Raw genomic sequence first — 9,631 nt, 5'->3', positions numbered from 1 at the left:
GTCGCCTTCGTGGATCATAGACCAATTATGGTGGAATGATCCTTAACTGGCTCTGATACTAATTGAAAGACCAAAAACAGCGACCAGAGGGGCGGGGGTTGAATGGGAGCCTAAAATTTCTTTCGAAATATTCAGTCGTTGTCCCGAATTTACCACCAAGAACCAAAACACGACAAATGTTCCTGAATCTAAGATACTCAAGCCAACTGGTGATGAGAGTACCTAGAAAGGTTCCTTGGAATGGTAGAAAGCCAACGCAAAAAACAGAACGCGAATTGGAGCTCAAACGGCAGACAAAATAGCGAGCTGGAAATTCGAGCCAGAAATTCAAGCAGCTTGGACCAGAAATTCACCTGAACAATTAGCTCGAAAGACACGGCCAAAAGGAACAATCTGACAAACAAGATTTTCCTGAGAATCAAGAACTCAAGAGAAGCTGGTCTTAAAACGAACTTCAAAGCCATCCTGAAGGAGTTGCGAAACTGAAAGCAAATTGAAATGCAAATTCAAAACCAAAGCAACATCCTACTGAACAAAACTTTCATTGACCCGAATGGTCCCACGAGACACAACCTTACCTTTGCTACTGTCCCCAAATGTGATGTACTCCTTGCATTGCACGGGGTCGAGGCTGGAGAACCATTTTGAATTTCCGATCATGTGGCACGAACAACTAGAATCAATGAGCCACGTGTTCTCTAGGCCTCTGTCCTGCATCAATAGAAATGCATGGGATGAGCAAATGGCGCAACACTGGGGTTAGTAAACTATGAAGGATACTAGTGTTGGCTCATTTGCCATAGAAAAGTGTTAGAAAAAACACCAAACATATCATGTCCCATTTGAGGGAAGCAATCACCATGTGGGGGAAAATGTGGTCCGCTAGAGCTGTGGGACTGAAAACTAAAAGCCACCGCCATGGGGGGTCAAAGTCATATTGACAACGACCTGAACCTCGGCGGGCACAACCACCATGTGGTCTCGCAACCTGAGGCCTAGCACCTTGAGGCATTGCACCTCTAGGCCTAGCACTACGCCTCTGAACAGGCGGCACATGTACGCCATGGGGTGTGCGGTATATGTTCCGGTTGTTCGACTCGTACTCTCATCGCTCACCTCTCTTTCTCCTAAAGCAGAACTCAGCAAGGTGAACATCCCTATGGCAGTAGTCACAGTGATACCTCACCTCTCTCTTGGTGGTTGTTGGTTCACTCTCTTGTGGTTATGGTTCACTCTTGGTGGCTGTTTGGCTTTAGGAAGGGGATCCTCAGAGATGTTTGGTAGAGTATCAAGTGGGTTCTTGAGATATTTAGGTTTTGGAACTCAGACTTGTTTCTGAGGTGGAGCTTTTGGAGGTTCTTCAAACGCTCCATCTTTGGTGATAGGCAAAGTGAGCTCAGGTGGAGTGATCTTGATCAATTTGGGAGTAGTAGTAGGTTTCTCACTTGGTTTCAAGCCACTGTACTCTCTAACCTTGCTATAGAGATTTTCACCCTTCCCACCTAAAGCAAAGCCTACACTCGATGCACTAGTTCCCCGCCTGAACTGGCTCATCGTCATGTCCAACTGTGGCTCACTGCAAGACACCCAGCTCAAGATGGACCGAAGGTTTATGTTGTCTTTCTTGGTTCTCATCTTGCCGCGCCTGCAGGACTCAAGCTCCAGCTCCAAACCCTCATAGCGTGCACACCTAGCAGCAGTTCTCTCTGAACTAGCCTTCTCAAGCAAAGAGATCCTAGCAACCTTCTTTGTCAGCTCAGATTGCAAGCCCGAGCAGGACTTGCACGCACCCAACAAGCTAGACCTAGACTTCAACTCATCGTTCTCATCAAGCAAAGAAGCATACTTGGACTGCTAGGAAGCAAGATTAGACATGTGAATAGCACACTCATCGCACTCGACCTCGTCAGACACTATCATAGCACACTTCTTAGTAGCCTCAAGCTCCCTCGGTGCAATTTCGAGCTTGTCCTTATATTCTTTCCTTTTACGGGCAACACGTTTAAGCGGCTTATCTTGACTAAGCAAGGTGTCATTCATGGTTTCAAGCACAGCAGCAAGATCGTCAATGGATGGGGTTACCTCAAAAGTGTCGTCGTCGATGGGAACCTCATCCTTGCTGGCCTTCACCTCGTCATCGACTGTCATGGTGCAGAATCCTCCGTGGGTGGAGTCGACGACGAAGCAGAGCCCGGTCAGCTTGTCCTCAAGCTTTCCCTTGGACTTCTCATCGCTCGAAGGATAGTAAGAGTGGTCGTCGTTGGTGTCGTTGTCGAGGTCGCTGAGGGAGGCGAGGAAGGTCTGCTACTGGGCCTTGGCCTTCTTGAGGTACTTCTGCTTGAGCGCCTCCTTGTCGAATCCTCCCTTTGACTTGTGCTTGCCGGAGGTGTACTCGTGCTTGTCCTTGCGCTTGCTGGTGTCATATTTGTCGGAGGTGTTCTTAGGGCAGTGGGCGATGAAGTGATCGGGGTCTCCACAGCCGTAGCAGCCCACCTTTTGATCACCATGCCGGCGGTTCATGTGGTTGTTGTGAAACCATGAGAACCGGTTGATGATCAGTGCCAGCTCATCATCCCTAGGTGCCTCCATCTGCTCCTCTGTGACAGACACCAAAGATGATAAGGAAAATGAAATCTATGAAGGGTTAGCCGAAGAACTTGAACCATTACCTGAGACTAAAGCCATGGTCGGTGCAGATGGATTTTTGATTTTGGCTTGAGTCTGGTAGTCGATCTCGGTGGACTTGAGCTTACTGAAATGCTCATCCACAATGAGGGTGTTGTAGTTAGCAGACTCAATGATAGCGGACACCTTAGCATCCCAAACCTTCCGATCTAGGGTGTATAGTAACTTAAGAGCTCTCTCATGATCATCATAAGGTAGCTACGGCTTATTTGCCCGCATCTTGTTCACAATCGTCTAGAAGAGAGATAACATAGCATCGATAGACTCTCCATCCAACTGAGCAAAGTTCTCATACTCACGTTTGTACGTCTAAAGAGTCTGGTTTTGACCTGTGTGGTTCCCTCGTGATAGCTCTGAAGCTTCATCCAGATCTCTTGAGCAGTAGTGAGATCAGAACCCACTCAAACTCCAAAAGCCAAAGACTCGAAAATAGAACACTACGAGCCCTGCTATTAGCATTGTGCTGGTCAATCTGCTCCTGATTGATACGAGCCCCAAGCACAACGTAATTAGCATCCTCACAAATCTCCTAGACCCGTCGGTCTATGCCCTGAAGATGCGCAGACATGTGAATCTTCTAGTAAGGGTAGTTTGTTCCATCGAAGAATGGTAGCTTGCCGGATCCGCGCCCCATATCGCCTTCGTGGATCACGGACCGATTAAGGTAGCACAACGTAATTAGCATCCTCATAAATCTCCCAGACCCGCCAGTCTATGCCCTGAAGATGCGCAGACATGCGAATCTTCCAGTAAAGGTAGTTTGTTCCATCGAAGAACAGCGGTTTACCGGAACCGCGCTCCATGTCGTCTTCGTGGATCACGGACCGATTAAGGTGGAATGATCCTTAACCGGCTCCGATACCAATTGAAGGACCGAAAATGACGACCAAAGGGGGTGAGTGGGAGCCTAAAATTTATTTCGAAATATTCAGCTGCGGTTCCGAATTCACCACCAAGAATAAAACACACGACAAACATTCTCGAATCTAAAATACTCAAGCCAACCGGTGACGAGAGTACCTAGAAAGGTTCCTTGAATGGTGGAAAGCCAATGCAAAAAACGAAACACAAATCAGAGCTCAAACGCACGAACGGCAGATGAAATAGCGAGCTGGAAATTCGAACTGGAAATTCAAGTAGTTTGGACCGGAAATTCACCTGGAAAATCAGGTAGCCAACCGGCACCAAAAATCACTCGTACAAGAATGAGACTAGCTAGAAGAGCAAGCAATAATTAGGCTCTGTAGCTTGAAAGTGACAACTCAAGAATTGGAAAACCAAATCACGAACATGCAAAGCACTTGCTGCTGGTCAAGATGGAGTTGCCTGCTAGCGCTCGTTCAGCAAGCAGAAACTGCACGCGCTGCAGAGGAATCGACCAGGGGCGCACGGCGCTGGAGCACTCCTGTGCTGCTGAACTGATCTCCTAGCGCCACCACACGCAAGTGCGTGAAGCAGGAACAAGCAACGAACGAAGGGAGAACGAGATCGAGCAGAGAGAAAGAAGCACGGACGGAGGTGCTGCACTCCGAACCCGCGACTGCTGCCGGTCGGCACCGGTGTCTGCCCTCGCGCACCGACGTGGCTGCAAGGAAACCGGCGGCAGCAAAACGCAGAGGAGAGACGGGGGCGACGGGTCTCCAGAAGGGCAGGGCGAGCGCTGCTTAGATGAGCTCGCACGGTGCTTGAGCACCGGCGCTGGTAGCGTTGCTGCCTTGTTCCGCAGCGAGCATCCTCACGGACCTGGGAACGCACGCAGGCGACGAACCGAAGGAAAGGGAAGCCCGACGCAAGAACAGAGGGAAAAGCGAGATGCGGATGGAGGGGCTGCACTCCGCCGCTCAGAGAACGGCGCCGGCGTGGGTCTGCTCACGCCCGAAGCTCCTAACCAGAACCCCGTACACGACGAACAGAGACGAAGCGCTCCTGCGCCATGAACAGAGAAGGGGCGCCGAGCACAAAATCGACGAAAGTCCGACCCAAAATAAAAGGATTCGCTCCCAAACTTTCCACAGATGAAATTCAACTTGGTAAAAACCTATCCCAAGAAATCATAGCCAGTGTTGATCCAAACTTCGGGAAAAATTAGATCGTAGTCCAGAACGAAAATGAGGTAAAACGAAGAACACATAGGAACGAAAATCACACACAAAAATGAATCCTGGAGGACATACACTCACGAATTTCTTCATAAGTGGACCTCTCTCAACAGCAATAAGGGATAGGGAAAACCAAGGGCAAGGAAAAATAAAAATGGTAGAGCTGAGGATGATTGGGGCACCATCGTCCTATTTAAGAGAGCTATTACATAATTTTAGTTTTGTCTCTAGATATTTTAAGCCGAACTACTTGACCTGAGAGCGTAACAATCCAACTCTTTTTCTGTCGATCGGACGGCCACGCCTCCTTCATAGATTTGCTTCGCCTTGACGCAACCTCTGTCATTCCACCACGTGCCGCCTCGTTCCTCCTCGGAAGCTCCGCCCGAGTTTTGAGGCCCAAACCTGGAAACCATCCTTCCGATGGTTTTGAGGCCCAAACCACCAAACCGTCCATGACCGCTCGGTCGCCAAGTCTTCTAGAGCCTCCGCTCGACTTGCACGTCTGCAGTCTTGACTCTCAGCCAACATGGTCACTCCTCCATGTACACTTGCGCTCGTCGATGTCCCCAGATGTCAGCTACCACGGCTGGACGCCCGGCTTCCTGGTCCCTCAGTCCAAGCCTCGCGTTCGTCCTTCACCGCCCCAGTTCATCGGCACGGCACGTCCCTACTTGACCTTCTCCTCGTCGTCGACCACCGCCTCCGAGCTCCACATATGTGCACCACAAGCCAAAAGATATGTTGCACAACCCAACTTACGCCATGGTTAGTTTAGAAACTCAACCCAAGACGCGAATCACGTTGACAATCACCCATCACAAATCCGAACCACAAGGGCACATATCAACCTTGTGTCCGCATAGTTGTTTGCATATTTAACTATTAGTACCTTACAAAAATGATTTGTAACAACTACCTGACTAAGTGTCCATGCAGGATTGTTTAAGGCTATGAAGGAGTTGGTACCTAATGCAGAGCACAGAATGTGTGCAAGACACATTTATGTTATCCGGAGGAAAAAATACACAGATAAAAGACAAAAAGCTACAGAAGAAGTGGTGGCGGTGTGCAAAGTCATCTAGTGGGGTTTTGTTCAACCTGAACAGAGCCTACCTTGCTCAGGACACACCAACAGGAGCTAAGGACATGATGACCACTTCACCAGAACATTGGAGTAGGGCTCTCTTCAAACTTGGTTCGAACTGTGACTCAGTGCACAACAATGTGCATGAGAGTTCCAATGATAGCATCATAGATGCAAGGTTCTATCTGGTTTTCTCCATGAATGAGGCCATAAGCAAGAAAATGATGGTCAGAATTCAAGAAAATAGGGCGAAGGCAGAGAAGTGCCCAGGGACTATTTTCCCTAACATTTTCCAGAAATTAAAGATCAACGTTGACAAGTCTAGCAAGTGTATTGTTCTGTGGAATGGAGAAGATGGGTTTGAGGTCCAAGAGAGGGAGGACAGAAGATATATAGTAAATTACATCAAGTGATTTGTACTCGTAGGTACAGGCAACTTTCAGGACTTCCATGTTGTCATGCAATTAGTTGCATATAAGATATAACACGGCACTAAGCATTATTGTCACCAGTACATAAACAGTGTTTGTCGATGCTAAAGATTTTTCATGTGGATGCATCTCTACTGCTGGTTTCTTTAATGTCACCGTGAGTAGAAATTCTCTATTTACACTGGCCGCAGGTTTAAGACAACCGCTAATGTAAATTGGTTTTGCACTAGCGGATGTTTAAGTTTACCGTCAGTGTAAATAGAGAATTGTACCAGCAGTATCTATAAGAAAACTATCAGTGTAAATATGTTTACGCTGGTGGTTTTCTTAACCTGCCGCCAGTACCAATAATTTGAAATTATTTTTTGTGAATTTGTCAAATGACCTCGTATGGAAAAATTATCTAAACCAAAGTTTTAATACTCGAAAAGATGTGCAACTTTGTACTTGACTATTTTTTATTTAAAAACTTTAAGTGCCTGAAAATTCTATTTTAGGATTTTTAAATTTAAAATTTTATAATTTTTCAAATGATCTCAGTTGGAGAAACGAACTAAACCAAAGTTATAGTAATCCAAGTGTTCTAAACCTTTCTAGTTCAAGTTTTTCGTTTGAATAAGTTTAGGATCTCATATGCAATACAACAATATTTGTTAAAATGAATACAAAAAGAATGCATTAGACACTTGGTCACAAGTGACTTTGACTTGTGATTTGCAGCAGTAAGGTTGGTTGGCGGGCCTCTCCCAAATTAAAAAAAAATGCTATTTTTTGCTCGACTTACACTTGTACAGAAACGGGCTTTACTCCCGGTTGGGAAACCCCTTCAGTCCCGGTTTTCCAACCGGGAGTACGAATTCGGGACTAAAGGGCCCCTCCTTTAGTCCCGGTTTCTTACCTAGGACTAAAGGTGCACCTTTAGTCCCGGTTGGTAAGACCAACCAGGACTAAAGAGGCCTCCCGGCCTGGCCACATGGGGCGGCCCTTTAGTCCCGGTTGGTATTACCAACCAGGACTAAAGGTTTTCTTTTTTTTTTCTATTTTCAATTGATGATTCGTTTTGGTTTTCGAATATGCATTCTACGCTGCTAGTAATATACGTATTCTACACGTTTATAATGTTTGAACATTTTATACAAATTAAAGTATGAAACTAACGTATATATTACATGCATATACATATATTGTACGTTATTTTATGTACATATAATATGTATATATATATATATATATTACAAATAAAGCTTGCATTGTATATTCTATCATATCCTTGGGATAACAAATTCACTCCATCTGGTTTGGCTTTCATGTTTCGTTGATGTCATTGTAGAACTCGCCGGCGGGGTTGAGGACCTAGTCATTAAGAAATCCTGCTATGGTCTCTTGAATTGCTTTCAGTTGATCACGTCGTATGACTTTTTCCTTCAACCATAGAGTCTTCAATAAAAGTTAAAGGAAAAGTATTAATATATATATGTGTTGGTCACATGATTACTTATATATATGAGCAACAAAAGAAATTGTGAATATATGAATATATTTATATAACGTACTTTGAGGATCTCTTCAGGAGTTCTTTTTGCGTACGCCATGATGAACTCGGAAACATAGTATCCGCAGTAGTTGTTCCCCTGTTCTTGCCTCAGAACCCACTTTTATGAGAAAAAAGATCCGGTGAATTGAAAGCATGCATGGTGTTAATTGGATTATATATATAGCTAGTACTTACTTTGTGTGCAATTACATCCAGTGGCGCTTTGCAATGTTTCATGTAGTGTTCCTCAATGAAACTTTTCCAAACACTGCGCCCAATAAAATAAAAAATTAATTTGGCCTTTAATAATTATTTCAGTTAAAAGATCGGGGTATATATAGTTGCTAGAGAGACCAAATTACCCTTGGATAATATCTATCATGTCTTGGTACTCTGTTTGCTCTTTTCTTAACGAGTCTAAGATGCTCAACCAACTATTGGCCATATCAATGACCATCAATATCCAGTGATTGCTGCATATGTTTTTATACACAAATATGATCGATATTAACTAGAGTCAATATATATATATAGAACAACTACTCTATAGCTGGCTACAAAATAACATATTTTGTAGCCACCTTGAGTTACTATAATTACTATGTTAATTTATGAGATTATAGTAACTCCTTACTAAGTGGTTTACTATAACGTTATGGTAAATATCCCTATGTGTTATAGTAACCCAACTATAGTAAATATATATTGACATTATCGTAAATTAGTATATAAAATTATGGTAAATGGAGGTGGCTACAGAATAACTTATTCTGTAGCTGGCTACTGAATAGCCTCTCCCTATATATATATATATATATATATATATATATATATATATATATATATATATATATATATATATATATATATATATATATATATATATATATGGGAGATAGCTTAGCTAGTAAGCAAATAATTGAACAAATGTCCATATGATCGACATCATTAATTATTTAACACTCACTTGAAGTTGTAGGGGAAGAGTATGTTCATGTTTTGTTGGTTCACTAAGAACCTCATGAGATTTTTCTCGAGTTCAGCTTTCCATTGAGGCGGGGGGTTAGGGTGTTTGAATACGACATTTGGATCAACGAAACCAACATCATTATCCTTTCTCTTTCTGAGTTCTGTCATCTCATATCTGCATATATAAAAATATAGTGTGAGGATATATAATTTATTTATATACATGTAGCTTTATATATATACACTTTAATAGTAGAAAATAATCACACTTACAGACAATAGCAGCTAATGAGACTTTTGTCGAGAGAGTCCAGGTGGCATAGTTGGTGTAATTCTACAAACTCGACATATATAACGTCATCGCCACGGAAGTAATGTTGGTTTCTAACTCTGACAGGAACAATGGCCTCTCCCCGTTCACACGCCGTTATATACCACTTGTTTAGTAGGTACATTTGTGTACCCAGTTCACTTAAGGCCTCAGGGTTGTATGGACTCTTTTCATGTTCAAATTTCTTCCAAGGATCCACTTTCAGAGCAGATAGTCCTTCAGCGAGCACTTGGGCAAGGTCCAAACTAGTTTCCTCGTAAAACCGAGCCAGCTCCTCAAAATCGACGTCTAAGTCTAAGTTCGAACCATATTCATTATGAACGATAAGAGGGGGGACTGATTGTTGTGATTGTTGTCCGAGTTGTGCAACACCTTTCCCTGGTCTAGTCTTTTTCTACGCCGCCTCAAATGACTTGGTGAGAGAGCGGTCGTAGTCCGATTTTGGCAGGGTCTTTTGAGATTCCCGCTTTTTCTGGTCCACCTTCTTTCTTAGAA

General features: G+C 44.0%; 1 pseudogene; it reads right to left on the bottom strand.

Moving 5' to 3' along the window:
* Positions 1-426: 426 nt before the first annotated feature.
* Positions 427-3,488, bottom strand: LOC136507587 (uncharacterized; annotated as a pseudogene).
* Positions 3,489-9,631: the final 6,143 nt, after the last annotated feature.

The sequence above is a fragment of the Miscanthus floridulus genome, chromosome 15, assembly GCF_019320115.1.
Source record: "Miscanthus floridulus cultivar M001 chromosome 15, ASM1932011v1, whole genome shotgun sequence".
NCBI classification, from domain to species: domain Eukaryota; kingdom Viridiplantae; phylum Streptophyta; class Magnoliopsida; order Poales; family Poaceae; genus Miscanthus; species Miscanthus floridulus.
The sequence above is the reverse complement of the archived record's forward strand: the minus strand, read 5'-3'. Positions and strand labels throughout refer to the sequence as shown.